Genomic DNA, 21,107 nt, shown 5'->3' on the forward strand with positions numbered 1-21,107 from the left:
TCTGCAGGCGAAGCATGGCACCGGAATGCTTTCCAGGAAGGAATAGGTCTGCTGCATCTGTGAAGCCAGACCCTGGATAGCATTCAGAATAGTTGACTGTCCCACAGAGGTGGACCTCAGGAGGTCAATCGCCTCCTCATTGAGGGCAGCAGGCTGACAGGGGCAGGGGCAGAGGTGCCTGCTGTGAAGGAGATGCCCAGCCTTCTGTGTGAGCGGGCAGGGGCAACAGGGTGAGGAGTTACAGGGAGGACAGAGCTGGTAAGGGGGGTGGTGGACAAGGATGGTGACGGGCTGGTCCCAGATGGGTCTGCCACAGGTAGGGAGCATCCATCAGAGACGGAATCCAAAGAGGACATTGTAGATCTGGTGTCCCCTGTGGTACTCCCCTTGCAGTCCTTCTGGCTGGTCTCCTCTGCTCCGCTGGTCTCATCCTCCTGGGTTCCATGGGCTGCAGCTTCCCCACTCACCTGTGTCCCTTCTATTTTGCGTGATGATGCTGATGCACACAAAGACAGAGGAGATGAGGATGGGAGGGTGGGTGGGTGGTCGAGAAAGAAAGGGTGCACTGGTTCAATATCTTCACATCATTCACACAGACAGCCAAATAAACTGCTGGTATGTTATGTCATTACATACCTTTACATTGTACTGCTCAACTTTGGGAAATCAGAGGGGAAACAGAAGCTTTGCACTCTAATCCAACTAATGTGGGAATATTGGCACCTTTGACTACATGAAGGGTCATACAATACACAGTAGCACGGTACTTGGCACACACCCATTGTCGTTTATATAGACCTACTCTGTACTCCTCACTTTACTGATTCCTGCATGGCAAGGTAGCATGCCAACAAATCCATCAACAATGTGCCAGTAACAGTTTGTCCTCTGCAGTCATCAATACCTAGAGGTTGAGGCAGCTGATTAGATCACACCAATTACCCCTGACATGGTGGCAGACTTTTAGTGATGGCAATGCCCTGAGACCTCAGGTATACTGATGCTGATGGAAGGAGCTGGTCACCCAAAAAATGACAAATGTCTGGATACAATATCCAAAATGTAAATTCCTCCTCTCATGAGTCACTGTCTGCATGATTCTGGCACACATCACTGATACAATTCCTGCCAGGATGGCTCATACCAATAGTCGATGTGCAACTACCAATGATCTACCCACCAGTAGTCTACCCAAAACCATACATGCTTATCATTAGGGAAGTGCTGCTGTGCTGCCCTCAAGCACCCATCCACCTCAGGGAAGGCCACCACCAAAATGCGGGCCACTAGGGGGAGTCAGGGTTCAACGGGCACCCCTTCCTCGTTGGGAGGATGTCCCCAGCTGGGCCTCTGCGGTCTTCTGGGCCCAGCGTCTCAGGTCCTCCTATCTCTTTCTGTATTGGGTGCTCCACCAGGCAGGGACTCCCAGGGTCCACACTTGCTTGACGATGGCATGCCAAATCCCCTTCTTCTGATGGGTGCTTGGCTGCATAGGTGACACAGACAGAAGAAGAAAGTCATGCAGAGTGGCACCACACCAACAACAGTGGACTTCACACAAGACACATCTCATGACCACACAAACGTGTCTTACTGGCACTTCTGCACCTACTCCATTTCCATCTGCATGTATCCATTCCATGTGCATCGTCCCCATGCCTTTCAACTCCACAGTCATCACCATCAGACAGAACAGGAACATTGTGCTCACCTGCTGCTCTGGTGCCCCATACAACTGTCCATTCAGGGCTAGGACCCCATCCATGAGCTTTTCCAGTTCCACCTGGGTGAAGACAGAGGTCCTCTCTCCTGCAGGATTTGGCATAATGGCTTTCAGAGACAGCACACAGCAGCTCACACAGTGGAGGTCTTGCTTTCATGAGTGTCAGGAGTCAAATGAGATATGCAACACAAAATGGCAGTCATGGTCGCCGCTTACATTACCATCACCGCTGGTGGTGATCATCATTGGCCCCAGTCTCCCATAGGCAACAATATTGTCCAATGAGGAGTTTCATGACAGTTGCTACCACCTAATGCCATGATGACTAACGCTGGTGGAATTATCTGACTTCTATCAGTCCTGTGCTTGCAGGACTGGTGGCTGCCATTTTACATGTACCTAGTATATTGTAGGTGAATGATAAGTGCATTGTGTATGAATTCTAGTGACGTGCATAGATTAACCATTTTTACACATCAAAGCATGGTTCACACATGTGACATTCAGGTATAGTCAAGTGTGTTTACTGATAACTATGACACAACATGTGCAGTGACTTAGGGCCAGATGTAGCAAAATACCAAATTGCGTCTTGCAATTTGCGAGTCCCTGCGACTCGCAAATTGCAAGTCGCAATTTGGTATGCAGAAAGGTGTCTCAGACACCTTCTGCAACTCGCAATGGGGTCGCAAAGACCCACCTCATTAATATTAATGAGGTGGGTCGCAGTTTGCGACCCCATTGCGAGCATGGGCACTCACGGGGATGGTGGCCTGCTGGAGACAGCAGACCACCATGTCCGTGACTGCTTTTTAATAAAGCAGTTTTTGTTTTTCTAAGTGAAGCCCGTTTTCCTTAAAGGAAAACGAGCTGCACTTTGAAAAAAAAAAAAAAACTTTTGTTTCTGATTTTTTCTGGGCAGGTAGTGGTCCATTGGACCACTGCCTGCTCTGAAAAAATATTTTTTATTCCAGTCACAAAGGGGAAGGGGTTACCATCCACTTCAAGTGGATGGTAACTGCGATTCCATTTGCGACCACGGAGGAATTGAATCGCATTGCGAGTCGCAAATAGGAAGGGAACACCCCTTCCTATTTGCGAGTCGGAAATGCATTTTGCGAGTCAGATCCGACTCGCAAAATGCATTTCTGCATACCGGTGAGGCTTTTGCGCCTCGCAAACGGTGTTTTTCACCGTTTGCGACTTGCAAACGCTTTGCTACATCTGGCCCTTAGTGCATAGTAGATGACCTAACCAAATGTGTGTGTACCAAGCTACATGTATAGTGTTTGGTGGCGTGTCTGTCGACATCAATTTGTGGCTTTTCCTGCCTCTTATTTCTAGCTACCGTGTACTGGTGAGAATGAGGATTGTACCGGTGTACCGGCCCCTAGCTGACCTTGCTGCCCTTGTAGAGAGACACGTCATTCAGGCATGTCTTCTGAACCATTAGACCATCATTTAACTGTGTACCCAGTTGGAACCGGATCTCTTGCCAGCCATCAGTAATCCCTATGCCATCCCTTCCACAGTAGAGGTCATATCTGTTCTACACTTCTTTGCCTTAGGTTTGTTCCAGATGACAGTGGGCTTGGCAGCAGGGTTGTCAAAGCGTATGTTCAGTATAGTGTTGAATGATGTACTGTGTGCTTTACTAAAACACCTGGACAGCTACATCATGTTCCCACAACATGCGGATTTGGCCACTGTTAAATCTGACTTCTATGCTATGGCACATGTTTCTCATGTTATGGGGCCAAGGATGGAACCCACCTTGCTTTTGTTCCTCCCGGGGTAAATGAACAAGTGTACAGGAACAGGAAAAGCTTTTACTCCATCAATTTCCAGGTGGTGTGTCTCGCTGACCAGTACATCGAACAAGTGAAGGACAAGTTTCTTGGATATGTGCATAACTCCTACATCATGAGGAACAGCAATGTGCCACATATGATGGCACAACTACAGCGAGAGATGGCCTGGCTCATTGGTATGTATCCAATAGTATGTGTGCAACCTCTCTTCACATTCTACCCTGTATCATTACCATTATTGTGACACGTCCAACCTTTGTGCACACAGGTGATTCTGGCTATCGTAACCTTCCATGGCTGCTGACACGGGTGAGATATCCAACAACAGATGGTAAAAACAGTTTCAGTGAGGGCAACGGCAGGATGAGGCGTGTCATCAAGATGACCTTTGGTCTTCTAAAGGCCAGATTTTGGTGTCTACATGCCTCAGGAGGTTCCCTGCTCTACAGACCACTGAAGGTCTACCAGATCATAGTTGCCTGTTACTTGCTAAACAATCTGGTTCTGAGACGTCTCATACCATTACTGGATGTTGAGGAGGTGGTAGTTGGACCTGTGGCGGATGATGGTGACATAGACACTGATAAGGAGGCAGTTGATGTAGCTGACTCTAGGACAGACTTGAACTACCGGTATGTATCAAGCGTCTTGTATGTGAACTGTATTCCTGTCTGCCTTGTGACATAGCTCATCTTGGTATGTGCATCAATAGAGGTGTTAAGTGCAAATATCCCTCTGTGTTTGTGGCAAAGACATGTTGCCCATTGGGGAAGGTGCCACTGTTCATATGTCAGTGCTATGTTTACTGTGCTGTTGGCTGCAATCACATCTGCAAGGGAATGGCAATAATGTATGGTCCCAGTAGTACAGTATAAACTGCTAAAGGACTGACAAACAAGGTTGTGTCAGCAGTATAGCAACATGTCCTCACTGTACACAATGGACAGATCTGGAAAGTAATTCATATTGACAGTGGGACTCGACATTAGTTGGGTACTGTGTGCAGTGAGGGTGGGGATGGACCATTGGGAATGGATGTCTTGAAAATGTGGATCTGCTGTGGTTATTTGTGTTCACATGCCACTTGGGTACTCACACTATGGAGGACAACAATGTACTGTATGTGTGTTGGCTGGGCAACAGTGACTCCTATCATGATGGTTGTCCTTGTCTTGGTGTATTTGCAGGTAATTTGGGCGGTACTTCTCTGGTTCCTGCCTTGATTGGTGGCTACCTTGACACAGGATTTGAGGATGAGTCTGTTCTAATACCAAACTTGCCGCACATGTCTTCCCCTTCTGTCCATCTTACATACTTTTGCTGGTGAATGGTTTAAGTAAGCTGCCATATTGTACAACAGTTAATTCATACATGTTACAATAAAGACAGGTAAGCATCAGCTGTGCTCAATAGCGTTTATTGTGATTTACAATTGCAATGGGTGATGAGTGGGGTCATGGTGGTTGAAATCATCAGAGCATTTCTTCCAGATGTTGGCATTACAGGTCCAGTATTCAAGGACCATGGGAAAATGGAGAGATGACAGTGGACAGTCAACAGGGTTTATCAGTTGCACACAATGGAGAATGTTCAGGAAAGTCTCACTTCCTGGCAGTGGTCTTGGTCTTGGCATGAGCACCTGCACGATGTTTGGTTGGATGACCTTGTTTGCAGGGGGTGTTCCTCAACTACAGAGGGAGGGGTGCTAGTGGACTGTGGATCCTCTGGAAGGGCCTCCATTCCACTAGCTGAAGCAAAAGTGGATGGCACAGATGGTATGTAGCTAGTGGAAGATGCCTGCTGATAGGAGGAGGATGCATGCTGGATGGATGTGGGTTCCTTCAGCACCCCTGCAATGGTGGCATGGGGCATTGTGAGCCTTGCACTACTGCAAGGCCTCCTGGTGGTGTTCCCTCTGCAGCCTCTGGTTCTCCTGCAAGGTAGAGAGTATCTGGCCCATTTTGTCCTGGGATTGTCGGTATGCTCCCAGGACTTGGGATATGGCCCCTTGGCCTGTCCTTCCCTTTGGGGGCTCCATCCCTTGGCCCACAGGGGCCCCCCCACTGTCCCTGGCCCCCTGTTCCTGTGTCACTGGCACAGTGTGCCCACTCTCAGCTAGACCAGGACCATTATCATCTTGGGTGTGAGGGGTAGACTCAGAGATGAGGGGTTGCCTATGTTGTTGTTACCACAGGGGTGGTGGGCTCAGATGTGGGCAGGTTGAGGCTGGTGGTGATGGACTGACCAGATGTCCCAGATGGAACAGGTATGTTGTCAATGTCCAGACATCCAGAGCTTTAGTCCTCACTGTGGCCTTCATCCTGGGGAGGGCTGTCTGTATCTAGCATTTGCTGCAGGGTGGCAGTGGGAGGGGTACCTAGAGAGGCTAAATGGCTAGAGAGGGGGAAAGTTACATTGTGGAGGTGTACTTGTTTGTAGCATTGTATGATGCATACAGTGGATTGACTAGCTTCCCCATGATGGCAATGACAGATAGCGCACTGCAGACATTGTTAAAGGGTAAAGGATTGTTGAATTGGTTCCATGCTCCATGGACGGTTGTGGATTGTGGCTAGCATAGATGTCATTGTAATGTAGTGGTTCGCAGTCGAAGTATCCAGTTATTGTAGCTGGTTTGATGGTTTTAGGTGCAGGTGTTCCACTCTTATGTGGGACTGGCAGCTTTTCATGTGGGGGAGTCATGCACTGTGGGAGCTGTAGTGCTTGCCATTGTGAGTGCTATCTGTGCAATGGGGTGGACTGTGTAGAGCTGGTGACAGTGGGGTGGTGTAGCATGCAGGGGCGAGGCATTGGGTGATTGGGTGAGGGAAGAAGTATGAGGTGGGTTGAATTAGGGAGTGATAGGGTGACGGGGATGCATGCTGTACAGGAGGCATTGGTGGCAGGGGAGTGTTAGTGACTTACCGGACTTCAGTCCTTCAATTATTCCAGGTAGGCCCTCTGGATGCAATATGTCCAAGACCTTCTCCTCCCATGATGTGAACTCAGAGAGGAGTAGGGGGGCCCAACTCCAGTCTTGTTGATGGCAATGTGGTGTTGTAATGCCATGGGACACACCTTCTCCCGTAGGTCGTTCTACCTCTTCCTGATATCCTCCCTTGTGCCTGGATGGTTGACCACTGAATTGACCCTGTTGCCGATCATCCACCATAACTCAATTTTTCTGGCTATGGATGTATCGACCATGACCCTCAACTTTTTGTCAGTGAATTGTGGGTGCTTTTGAGGGGACATGATGGTAGTGAAGTGGATTGTGGAGGTGGTGCTGTGTGCAAGGGTGGTGTGTTTGGTGCTTGATGGGGTGTGTGAGGTGTTTCAGTTGGTGTGTTGGTGGGTTGTGATGTTTGTGTGCAGTTGTGCTGTGTGTGACGTGTGAGTGTGCTAATGTTGTATATGCGCTATATTTGGGTATAGCAGTATCTTCGGATCTGTGTGAATCGCTCCTTTCGCGAAGGATTGTGGGATGTGTGGGAGTGTGTTTTATAGTGGTGTGTGTGGGTGTATCTGATGTGTGTATGTGTCTCAGGTGTGGATTGTTCGTACTGCCCAATGGGGCTTTTTGTTCTTCTGGAGGTGTATTTTTGAGCTCGTGGGTCGCACCACCTATGGTTTACCACTGTGGAAGGACCACTGTGCTAATTTGTGGGTCATATTTTGGAGGACAGAATGTTGTCTGCGTGGTAGTGCTGGTGGTGAGCCCGCCTCTCTCCTGCCCTCGGCCTGGCTGTGTCAGAAGTTTGGCTGTTTTGGGCGCTCTTCTGTCTGTGACTTGAAATATGGCGTGGCGGTCTTTTGGCAGCCACCACAATGGTGGTATTCAGAAAACACTGCCAAACTCGTAATCAGGGCCTAAATGTGCTTAGCCTTTAGAAAATGAGTTTTAGCATTTTCAAACTCTCTGAATTACTGATTTGGTGAGCTGCTGACGCTATAACCCCTTGCACATATGGACCCTTATTCAAAACAGTACAATCCGGGGCACTAAAGTTCAAGTGTGGAGGGAACTGTAGACATGCAGGGTTCCTGATCTAGGCCCACAAGCTTCAAACAGAGACACACAGGAAAGTAAACACAGTAGGTCACCATATGTGTTTTTTGTCTTGTATGGCAATAGTTGAACACATTTTTCTGGAGAGCAGTGGAGGAGAGTTATCTATATCTAATTCTTAGATCAACCAGCACGCTCCGGTGAACTTCTAAGATGGCTTCTTGCAGAGGCTTCTATAACCTGGAAAAATAATCCTTTCCCAATGGCGGTCTAAAGCAAAGTGGGTGATGAACAAGGCTAATGAGCTCCCGGTAGCCCTGGACACCCCACATATTTTAGTGGGCAGCATAAAACAGCTTCTACACAATGTTGCAACATTTAAAAATCCCTAGCAGCATTGAAAAAGTGTTCCCAAAATATGCAAGTAAAAGATAGCAAGTACCCAGGTATTATTACATCTGTGTACATGATTGCTATGAGGTTGATAGAAGTAATGATATGTAGTGGAACATTTTTATCCTGTTGCATGGTTAGCTTGTGGTTTGATGCCATTGTTATATGATGTTGAGACTAGAGATAAACAAGTAGTATTTTCTGATTGCTTATAAAACTCTAAATGTAATTGCCTGGTGACTAAGAGTAGTGTGAGTTAAATACTATCAAAATTAAATAGGCGAGATCCCCTTTATGGTAGCTTAGTGTAAGATATTTGCGCTGGGTTGGAAGAAGGTGTGATGTTCTGATTAAGGTTTTCTACTGGGTGCTTTTGTATGATGTTTCTTGATAGTTTATATTGTTGGAAGCCCTATAATGGGCCAATTGTCTTTCCCATTTGAGCTGCAGGGGAAAACAGAGCATTCCGCTTGGTGTTGCACTGTGACAAGTGATATGCTGTCAGAATACCTACAACCAAGTAAATAGCATACCTAAACTGTATTGAATGTTTACTCATGTTGTAGTTAATATTTGTTGTTCAGTGTTTTTTTTAACCATACCATACAATCGCCTGCTTTAAGTTGATTGGTGATGTTCTGGGTGTATATGAGTTTTCTGCATAGTGTGTTCTAATGGATGTTTATGTGTTTCATGTCTTCTTGGCAAGTGTGTTGTACACTAAATGATAGCTAAATGACAGGTTGCTGCTTTATACATGCAAAACATAATTTTTACTGTGTGTTGTTGAATGATGTGCTGTTCAGCAGTAGCAGTGTAAACTAAGCACATCAACTTGATGCATTGAGTGGATCCATCTAGCTACTGCTTCAATATGTGCTAAGTCACTGAAAGAAAACCAGTTAATATGTCTCAAGCATCTATGTAGAAACTAATGAGCATTACTCATTAAAAGCAATAGGAGTGCATCAATTGCATTATTTAGACAGGACAGATTTATTTTAGGTATGACAGTAATGGCAGTTATCAACCATGGTCCCCTGTTTCCACCACATTTTGAGCTGTAAAGGATTTTTGTCTCCAGCACAGCCACACACTCTTTTTACTCATGGCAAAACTACTTGCTCATTAAAAAGTAATGGGTCCCTCTTAGTAATTTTCAAACCACATATTCACCAATATACACACACCGCACCTCCACACACACTTCATCAAAGTTTTCAAAATCTTCAAAAGATCTCCAGCAAAGAGCCCCATCAAGAGCCCAATGAGGAGCCGCTCAGTGATGAAGGATGACACCAATCTTGGTATTTGAGGGCTTTTGCTTCCACCTGATCTGCTTGCTGAGTCTACTCTGACCTGTTTACCCTCCTTTATCTTCTCCTCAATTCCGTATAGGAAATGCATAGTATTTGTAGATAAGCATTGACTAAAGCCATGTAATGTTATGGTGTCAGCATTTCACCATTATCACAATTTGTATGAGTCCCTTGTATAGTCTCTCAATGCTTTCAGAATTTGGGCTTCTTCTCCATATTGACCTATGATTTCTCTGTCACTGTAGTCATGTTGATCTGGTGTTACAAGGATTAGTCAGTGAAGAAAAGTCTGTCCAATCTATTGTTAACTAATATTTTGCATTGGGTAATGAGTCCATATGATGAGTCTCCTGCTGACAAAACTTATGTGGTGTATTTTCCTTTTGTGTGTGCCAGGTGCGTATTCAAATTACTTGGTCAGTTGTTCTTGGCCCAGCCTGAAGAGACTCTTTTGAGCAGCACTGTGCATCAATTGCACATCTTCAAAACAATATTACTAATGTACCTGTTTGCTATTATTTAACTGTGCTAAATAGTTAAAAGACATGTTTCTGGTGATAATCAGGCAGCAATGTTTTGTCAACCTTATGTTATGGTGCTGTGATGTACACTTGAGTATATAATAAGGTTAGTGTAGCACATCCCATTGGGGTAGAGAACTTGGGGCCTAATTATGACCCTGGCGGTCCGAAGACCGCCAGGGCTGCGGTGGCGGTCTCACTGCCGATGGGCCGGCAGTTAAGACCGCCATATTACAAGGTTGGCTGGTTTCCCTGCCTGTCCCACCACTTTTCTGTGGTCTGCGCACCTCCAGCACGGCAGACTGTGCAATACCACCAGCTGTATTACAAGGCGGGAGACTGCCAACATTTTCCTCAGCGGTCGCACCGCCAGCAAAATTCTGGTGGCCTTGCATCCTGGTAACAGGAATAAGCATTCCTGTTGCCAGGGCATACTCGCATACACATCAACATACCTCCACACATGTACCTGAACACTCCTATACGCACACAAACACACCCCCACGCACCCATGCAAACCCAACATACACGCCCATTCACACTCACACATACACTGCTAAATGCACACATACACTCCCCCTCCACAATGCATTCACGCACCCCCACTCACCCACACACTCACATAAACATACACGAACCCCCACTCAGCTCCGCATTCATACATTCAAACACGCACTCTCACTCAGCCCTCCGTTCATACATTCAAACATGCACTCACACACGCACGCATTCAACACCCCTCCCCCGCATCCAAACACACACGCAGACACAACACATACTCACTCAACACTCCCTATCCTTCTCCCCTGTTGGGCAATCTACTTAGCTTGTCCGTCGAGGAGGTCGTCCGGGAGGGGATGGGTCCCGCCGCTTCTACGGCTAGCAGCGCCCTGCCATCAGGACACCACCACATCATATTATTGGTCGTAAAACGCGATACGGCGTCCTTTTGGCGTGGCATTGCCGGTGGTGGTATTGAATCTTTAGCGCCGACTGTCAGCACAACATCTGATGGATTGCCACCTGATTTCTTGCGGAAATCCCTCTGCACTCATAATATGGCAGTCTGAAGACCGCTAGTTCTGATGATCATCTGGCGGCTGCGGCTTTGGCAGTCCTGAGAAAAGACTGCCAAAGTCGTAATGAGGGCCATAATAAATATCTCTGTTTAGAACTGAATGAAGATGATTATTGGATGCTAATGGACTGATTTAGAGTTGTGCAGGGGGTAATTCTGTCGCACATGTGACAGATATCCCATCTACAGTATCACAATTCCCTTATAGCCTATAGAACTTGTAATACAGCAGATGGGATACCTGCCACATTTGTGAAACTGTAAGTGCTGTAGGGAGTTCCATGATAAGCCACTATATGACATATCTTAGCTGTGTTGGATGCATGAGATATGGTCTGTCTGATGTGTTGAGATGGATGTTGTTTGATGTTTGTAACAATCTTCTAAATTGCACATGTCCTGTGCTGAAAGTATTTCAGATGGTTTTCTAGTACATTCTTTTGTTTGTTAGACTGTCATATGGGGACATTGAGAAAAGGGCAGATAATTTAAAACTCACAAGATAAGATACTTAGATTATGTAGCAAACATTCAGTTAGGGTAAAACATTGACTAAATCTGATTTAACTTTGCAGTCCATTCACCAGAGAAAAAAGCAGATAAGATTCAATTTTATCATTATCGTACCCTGATTCTAAGCGATGGCTGTAATGAGCCTCTGCCTTGTGTTTTTTGTAAACGAATAATTTTGCTCAAATGCAGATTTTCCTTAAATGAATGAAAGAAAGGAGGCATCTGGCACAGCAGGAACAGTCTGTTTATTTAAACTGCAATGACTGGGAGAGCTGAGTACAGAGTCGGAGTCTGATGACTGCCTCTCAAAGTTACAGAGCTTTGAGCTACTTTTTAAACATTGTATTGATGTACAATAAAACGATTGAATACATTCTTTTAAAAGGGAATCTGGCCCTAGTCAGGAGTCCATAAATCTGGCCAGAGTGCAGGTGGGTCTCGACCTTGCATGTTCATAGTGTGGGTCAGATGTGTTTTTTTGTGGTCCAATTTACTATGACCTTTATAGTACTGCTGCTTATTTGGGGAATCAATCTAGGTCTTTTCTGTTTGGCACGTTTGTCAATGGGCCACATATCGCTCCAGCTGTGATCTGTCAATCAGTTGCTTCAGGCCTGAGTCACAGAGCCTGCTTGACCGTTTTCTTCTCGCTAATGGTTGACTTGAAAGTCATGTCGGGAGGAACTGACAATAGCAAAGCAAGGTTGCTGTTATGCTGACACATATCATGGTGTACATTGACATTGTTTTTGTGCATATCAACAATAACTTACGTTTACCAGCAATAAATAATGCAAGTAAGAAAAACACATCTATGTATGACAATCTAATTCTAGTAAAACATCTAAAAAGGTGTTCATTGAACTATATAAATAAAAGATATTGTCATGTATATCTAAATTATGAGACTTGAAGAATAGCCTAAATAAATAGAAACAGAATATAGAATTTAAAAAAGAGACAAAAAAGGAACTAAGAGGGAAGCAGAAAGAGAAAAAGAGAGGGTGTTTGGGCAAAATACTGATTTAAATATAGCAGTTGACAGAAATACTGTGATGCACAAATATCATTGACATAAATGTTGTTTTTTGACGTAAGTATTATTGTTGTAAATAATATTGATGTGTTTATTATTGTTTTCTCTAATATAGTGCTTAGCCCCTTCGGTGCCAGGCCTTTTCCCCCTCAGGTGGCAAGCCTTTTTTTGGCTATTTGGGGCAGTCCGTGCTTAGACCTTCATAACTGTTTGTCCACATAAGCTGCCCATGCCAAATTTGCGTCCTTTTTTTCCAACATCCTAGGGATTCTAGAGGAACCCAGACTTTGTGGGTTCCCCTAAAAGAGACGAAGAAATTAGCCAAAATACTGCAAACATTTAGATTTTTTTTTTTTAAATGGGAAAAAAGGGCTGCAAAAGAAGGTTTGTGTTTTTTCCCTGAAAATGGCATCAGCAAAGGGTTTGCAGTGCTAAAATAACCAGCTTCCCAGATTTCAGGATCTGGCAAACTTGAATCAGAAAACCCTATTTTTCAAAACAATTTTGGCTTTTTACTGGGACATACCCCATTTTTACTATTTTTGTGCTTTCAGCCTCCTTCCAGTTACTGACAGAAATGGGTGTGACCCTAATACTGGATTCTAGTAAGCTAAATGTTTCTGAAAAGTAGACAAAATTCTGAACTCAGCAAGGGGTAATTTGTGTAGATCGTACAAGGGTTTCCTACAGAAAGTAACAGCTGAAATAAATAAATATTGAAATTGATGTGAAAAAACAGCAATTTTCCTCAACGTTTTACTCTGTAACTTCTTCCAGCAATGTCACATTTTTTAAAGCCATATACCATTACATCTGCTCGACCCATACTAGCATGTGAATTACAGGGCATTTCTCAAATAGATGTCTTTTTTACACACTGTCTTATGCTTGGAAGGAAAACATGTAGAGAAAGACAAGGGGCAATAACACTTGTTTTGCTATTCTATATTCCCCCAAGTCTCCCGATACAAATGGTACCTCACATGCAAGGGTAGGCCTAATGCTCATGATAGGAAACGCAACATGGACACATCACATTTTTATATTGAAATCTGACGTGTGTATTGCAAAGTGCCTAGCTATAGATTTTGGCCTCTAGCTCAGCCACCACCTAGGGAAACCTACCAAACCTGTGCATTTATGAAAACTAGACACCTAGGGGAATCCAGGTGGGGCTCTCACCAGGTTCTGTTACCGAGAATCCTTTGCAAACCTCAAAATATGGCCAAAAAAAACACTCTTTCCTCACATTTTTGTGACAGAAAGTTCTGGAATCTGAGAGGAGCAACAAATTTCCTCCCACCCAGCATTCCCATACGTCTCCCGATAACAATGGTACCTTACTTGTGTGGGTAGGCCTAGTGCCCGTGACCGGAAATGGCCCAAAACCCAACGTGGACACATCCCATTTTCCCAAAGAAAACAGACCTGATTTTTTGCGAAGTGCCTAGCTGTGGATTTTGCCCTCTATCTCAGCAGGAACCTAGGGAAACCTACCAAACCCATGCATTTTTAAAACTAGACTCCTAGGGGAATCCAAGATGGGGTGACTTGTGGGGCTCTCACCAAGTTCTCTTACACAGAATTCTTTGTAAACCTCAAAAGTTTGCAGAAAAACACTTTTTCCTCACATTTCGGAGACAGAAAGTTCTGTAATCTGAGAGGCGCCCCAGCATTCACCCAAGTCTCCCGATAAAAATGGTATCTCACTTAAGCGGGTAGGCCTAGCATCCGTGACAGGAAATGCCCCAAAACACAACATGGACACATCACATTTTCCCAAAGAAAACAGAGATGCTTTTTGCAAAGTGACAAGCTATGGATTTTGTCGTCTAGCTCAGCCGACACCTAGAGAAACCTACCAGACCTGCACATTGTTTAAAACTAGACACCTAGGGGAATCCAAGATGGGGTGACTTGTGGGGCTCTCAACAGGTTCTGTTAGACATAATCCTTTGTAAACCTCAAAATGTGGCCAAAAAACACTTTTTCCTCATATTTCAGTGACAGAAAGTTTTGGCATCTGAGAGGAGTCACAAATTTCCTTCCACCCAGCATTTCCCCAAGTCTCCTGATAAAAATGGTACCTCACTTGTGTGGATAGGCCTAGTGCCAACAAAAAGAAATGCCCCAAAATACCATATGGACACATCAAAATTATTAAATACTAAACTACCCATTTTAGCAGTGGGGGGCCTGAGCTTTTGGTCCTGGGCTCAGCAGCCAAATAGGGAAACTTACCAATCCCAAACAATTCTGAAAACTAGATACCCGAGGGAATTAAGGGAGTTATGACTTGTGTGGATCCCCCAATGTTTTTATATGTCATTGAAAAAAACAAATGTTACAGGGACAATATAGTTCTAAATTTACCCGTACAAAACCATAGAAATTTCACAGTTATAGTTAGAATCATTTTAAGTAACTATAACTTGTGCCTTATGGTAGCCATAACTCTCACCCATGCCATGCACATTTTCCTCATCAATAACTTTATTGCAAATGTTGCAGTGATAATATCAAAGATACCATTGAAGATGTCACCAATGATAAAAGGAGTGGAGTAATTAGTTGTGCATGGTAAAGGTGCTAGTTAACATTAACTTAGGGTGCGAGTTATACTTACTTGGAATAACTCTAGCTATAACTGCTGAGTTTCTATGGTTTTGTATGAGTAAATCCAGAACCTAATAGTAACTTCACTGTTTTTCAGTGAATTTCTATGGTTTTTTAATGTAAAGTAATTCTAATTACTATGAATTAATCCAACCACCTGGCCTGTGGCCAGGCCCTGCAGCCAAGCCTTTATAACCACTCAACCCTGTACTGCGCATAGCCTTTGACCATGAGTAGCAAGGGGTGGCCACAGGGCCTGTCTCTGTCAGTGGATCTGTGAGTGTGTGTGTGTGAGTTTCTATATGGGTCTGAAACTGGGTGTGTGAGTCTATCAGTGGGTCTGAGTGGGTGTAAGGGTGTCTGAGTGGGTGGGTGAGTGGGTGCCTGAGTCTCTGAGTGAATGCCTGAGTGAATGAATTAGTGTATGAATGAGTCTGTGAATGTTTGTTTTGCATATCCTTGTGTATCCTCAAATATCCTTGACTATCAGAGGATATTTGAGGATATTGAGCATGATGATGAAAAATAATTTCAAACCCATAATTTGACCCTAACACACCCTATATCACAACTCTGGGGTAAGGGTAAAATTACCCTGACCCCTTTTACCACTTATAATTTCTATTTTCAGCCCCTGAGACTGAAAATGGTACTTGCAACTTTCTGGTCAGGCCGTGGCCAACCAATTACAGCTCTTGTATTCGCACGCATATTTGCGAAAATTCAGGGCTAGTCATGATTTTTTTGTGGCCAGAGATATAGAAATGTATTTTCCCTTCACTACCTCCAAAACTACTTGATGGATTTAAACCAAATATATATCTATATATATATATATATATATATATATATATATATATATATATATATATATATGTATATATATATTTATTTATTTATTTATATATATATATATATATATATTTATATATACACACAAAGAGATGGAGAGAGAATTTTCTCTTCAGTTTTGTGTATATATTTAAATATAGTTGTGTGGTTATAGAGGGTCTAACCCCTGCTACGCACAGCTGAATGCCGTGCATAGTGGTGGTTGGATTAATGTACAGTTACTATAAGATAAAAAAAAGAATACTGAACAAAACAAAGGTTACAGGGACATTATAGTTAGGAAATAAAATAAAAAAACATAGAAATTCACCAAATGTTACAGGCACTTTATAGTTAGGCTCACATTTTAAATGTACAAAACCATAGACAGTCAGCAGTTATAGTTAGAGTTATTTCAAGTAACTATAACTTGTGCCCTAAGGTAACTATAACTTGTGCCCTCGAACTGTTAATTGCCCCACTTACAACACAACTCATGACATCTTCTATGACATTATTGATAATATCACTGAAGCATTTGCTGTAAAATTATTGATGAAAAACATGTGTATGGCGGGGTGTGGTGATGGATAAACTGTAATTGAAAGTTAGATTTTTGAATGTCTGTGTAGTGTAAACTTGGTTTGTATAGGGAAAAGGTTTCTTAAGTATAACAAAGCTTTTCCCTTTATTTTTTTTCATTGAATTTCAATGGTTGTTTTTAAGTTTAAAAAAAACATGTGTTTCAAATCCAGTGTCGCAAGTGGAGCGTTGTTATGCGGAGTGTCATACAATACAGTGCAGTAGAGTCTTGTAGACTGGTGGAACAAATTGCACAGTAGAATATGTGTCAAACAATAGAGTAGGTTGTTGTAGACTATCATAGAATGGATTAGGGTGTTTTAGAGTGGAGTAGGGTGGAGTAGAGTATTATAAATTGGTGTGTTGTCAAGAGGAGTGTCGTAGAGTACAGTGGAGAAGAGTGTTGAGGAGTGGAGTGCCGTGTCATATAGTGGAGTGGGGTATCATAGACATAATTGAGTGGCGTGTCGCCAAATGTCTTACAGTTTAGCTCGGTGGCATAAAGTGAATGGGCATAGAGTGGAGTATCATAGAGTGTCATAGAATGTAGTATAGTGTTGTAGAGGGGAGTTGAAAACAGTGAAGTAGACAGTGGAGCGTATGTAGCAGAATTTGTTCAGTGGTGTAGATTGTGATAAAGTGTGTAGAGTGGAGTAAAGTGGAGAGAAGTACACTAGAGTAAGTTCTGAACTGTGGAGTAAAGAGTCATAGAGTGTATTGGTATGTCATAACTATAGTGGCATGGAGTGCAGTAGAGTGTAATGCCATTGCATACAATCAAGTACATTGTCAGAAATTGCAGTACTGTCTTGTACAGTAGAAGGTAGTGGGGTGTTGTACAGTATTGGAAATGTACACTACTATACTACACTGGACTACAGTAGATTAGAAAGGTATTCAATCTAGTTAATGTTTGTAGAGTCGATTGGTGTGCAGTACAGTGTTGTAAAGTGTGGTACAGTAGATTGGCATACAGTGTTATAGAGTACAATGGCATTGAGTGATGCAGGGTGGAGTTGCATACAATGGAGTAGTAGAGTACAGTAGCATACTGTGTGAGAGTAGACTGGAGTAATATGGGGTGCAGTGTCATACAAAGAACTGTGTACAGTGTCATGTAGTGGACTATAGTATTTTAAAATAAAGTGGAGTAGAATTCTGCACATTGGCATACATTATAGTACAATGTTCAGCAATGGAGTAAAGGGCTAGACAGGTGTAAAGTATTGGAGAGTAGCATACATTGTAGAGTAGTAGAGTGTTGTAAAGTGGAGTTGCATAGAGTACAGTAGTGTGTGAAACAGTAGAGCTGTGTTGAGTATGTTGTTGTAAAGTAGAATAAACTGAGGTAAAGTATTATACACTGGAGTAGATCAAGTAGAATGGTGGAACATAATATGGAGTAAAAAGAAACTGGTCACAGAATACTTGTTTGTGGTGCAGGGATGACCTGGCATGGCAGTTTGGGAAGACTGTTCCCTTGTAGAGCAGGATCAATACTGATTTGCAAATGGCTGGATCCACACTGCATGGAAAGCAAAAAAAAGATACATTTAGGCCCAGATCTCTGTTCTGTGGGTAAATGTTTGACATTGTTTAGCATTTCGTTTATCACTTGTTCTTTTTGCATTTGTCGTAGAGAAGAGTGACAATAGAGTAGAATGCACTGGTGTAGCATAGGAATTAAACTGTTATAAATTGGAGTGGGTTCTTGTACATTAGAGTGGAACGTTATATTGAATAGAAGAGTGTTGTGTAGTGGAATAGATGAGAGTACATGCATAGATTGGAGTATAGAGCTGGACAGTGGAGTCTATGGGTATAGAGTGGAATAGAATGTTGTAGAGTCTTATTAGGTGTGGTAGACTCATATAGAGTGGAGTTATATAGAGTGGAAGAGAGTGCCGTACAATAGAGCAGCATAGAGTGGATTGACGTACACTGTAGTTGCATATAGTGGATTACAAAAAAATATAGGGGATTATTCCAACTTTGGAGGAAGTGGTAATCCGTCCCAAAAGTGACGGTAAAGTGACGGATATACCACCAGCCGTATTACGAGTCCATTATATCCTATGGAACTCGTAATACGGCTGGTGGTAAATCCGTCACATTTGGGATGGATTACCACCTCCTCCAAAGTTGGAATAACCCCCATAGTAGCATATAGTGGAATAGCATACAGTGGCACACTGTATGGTGGAGTGTAAAAGAGTGGAGTGGCATAGAGTGGAAAAGTGTACAGTGGAGTGGCATACAGTGCAGTGGTATAGAGAAAAGTGTATTCATGTAGAATAGGGTGGCATACACTGAACTGGTGTAGCAAAGAGTTGATTAAACTATTATCCATTGGAGAGGCATCTCATACAGTAGAATGGAGTGTTGTATTGTACAGTGTTGAAAACTGTCATTAAAAGGGGTATAGTGTTGTACAATAATAATAGAGTGTACAGGCAGGCATAGTGCTTACTGCAAATTTAGACAGGGAAGGGTACAGAGCTACAGTAGATTCTAGTAGAGTGGCATAAAGTGTAGTAGAGTCATATAGAGTGTAGGAGAGTACCCTGGCGTGTTATAGAGTGGATTGGCATAGAGTAGAGTGGCATAAACTGGAATGGCATGCAGTAGAGTAGCATAGACTAGAGTGGTACAGAATGGAGTGGCTTAGAGTGTGACAGCATAGAGTGTATTAGCGTCTAGTGGAGTGCTGTGAAGTGCAATCATGTATAGCGTAGTAGCCTAAAGTAGAGTGGTATACAGTGATGTTGTTTAGATGGTAGTGGTGTATGTGGGGTAGAGTATAATAGCATACAGTAGAGTTTTGTTCAGTTGAGTTGGATAGAGTGAAATACCATACAGTAAATGGGCAATGATTACATATGCTTACATTGTAAAGAGTTAGAATGGGGTGGCATACAGCAGAATATATTAGAGTGGAATGAAAGGAATGACATGGAACAGAATAGCATAGAGTGAAATAGCATAGAGTAGAATAGCATAGAACGGAGTAGAACATAGTAGAGTGTTGTAGACTAGAGTAGTATACAGTGAAATGGAGTACAGTGAAATAGCATATGGTGGCATCTAATGCGATAGCATAGAATGGAGTGAGGTATGCTGCAGTGTCATAGAGTGGAGTAGCATATAATGGAGTGGCATAAGTTGAAATAGTGTAGATTGTAGTAGTGTACAGAACAGTGGCATAGACAGGAATAGTGTATAGTGGAGAAACATATAGTGCAGTGGCATACAGTGAAGTGGTATAGACTTGAGTGGCATACACTAGAATGGGGTAGAGTGTGATATCATACAGTGGAGTGACGTACAGTGTAGTGGTGCCCAATGGAATTATATAGAATGGAGTGGATGGGGTGGAATGGCAGACACTGGAGTGATGTAGAGTGGAGAAGCACAGATAGGAGTGGCAAACAGTTGAATAGCATATACTGAGTAGGGGATAGCGGGATGGCAAACAGTGAAGTGGCATACACTGAAGTGGCAGAGTGGAGTTGTGGACAGTGTAATACGTAGAGTGGAGTGGCCTAAATTGGAGTGTTGTACAATGGAGTGGCAAAGAGTGTAATAGTGTATACTGGAGTCGCGTACAATGGAGTAGTGTGTAATTGAGTGATGTAGCGGAGTACCATACACTGGATTATGGTCCAATTGAATAGCATGGAATAAAGTGTCATAGAGTGGAGGGCCAGACACTGGAGTGGCATAGAGTGGAATAGCGTACAGTGGAGTATTGTAGAGTGGAGTGGCATGCAGTAGAATAGAGTAGAGTGGAATGGAGTAGAGTAGAATGATGTAGAGTAGAACAGTATACAGTGGAGTAGCACCCACTTGAAGGGTGGACAATGCAGTGATGTAGACTTGAGTGGCATATAGTGGTGTTTTGTACAGTGTAATAGCATAGAATGGAGTGAAACAGAGTGAAAAAGCATATAGTGGAGTGGCTACAGTGGCTGGAATATGGATGTATGTGAAATTTAACAGAAATGTAGATTATGGTGTGAAGAGTAATGCAAAACAGTAAATTGCACTGCCTTGCATTTTTCCAGATTTACCTATCAACGCAGAGCAATGCATGGTGGCCTTGCATTCCTTTGTAAGTATTGCATTGCTCATGTGACACCATGAGTAGCATAAAAGTACCACAATCCAAAAATACAGCGAAGCCTTAGTTATATTTTGGGACGTAGTATATTCTGCGACAATTTTGCAGTATAGCATGACACATGGCAATGACAAGCCATTATATAATTAAGTAACAGCTGCTTTTTGACTCAGCCATTTTGTTTTTACTACAATTTGGCTATATTCATTGTTAGGGCTGTAGATACAGATAAGTCGTAGTTCCTTACCTATTACCACTTTATCAAAGTGATAATTGGTAGGCAAATGTATTTATCATTTTAAAATATATTTTTAAACATGTTTTTGGCCTTGTACCACAGTTTCTCAAAGTGTAGAAAATTCTATGGGGCTGGAAAGTTTTGTGGTGATTCTTCAAACGAGTGGGAAGTTACTAGGGAGGTAACATCTGAGGAATTCCTGTGTTTGAGAATGCTAACTATTACTACAGTGCGGCAATCAGATTTCATGATATGTCTTTCCTTATATCTATTGTGTTTGGTATGTATTGTTTATTGGTTTACAAAATGTTATGACC

This window comes from Pleurodeles waltl, chromosome 5 (genome assembly GCF_031143425.1).
Source record: "Pleurodeles waltl isolate 20211129_DDA chromosome 5, aPleWal1.hap1.20221129, whole genome shotgun sequence".
In the NCBI taxonomy this organism is placed as follows: domain Eukaryota; kingdom Metazoa; phylum Chordata; class Amphibia; order Caudata; family Salamandridae; genus Pleurodeles; species Pleurodeles waltl.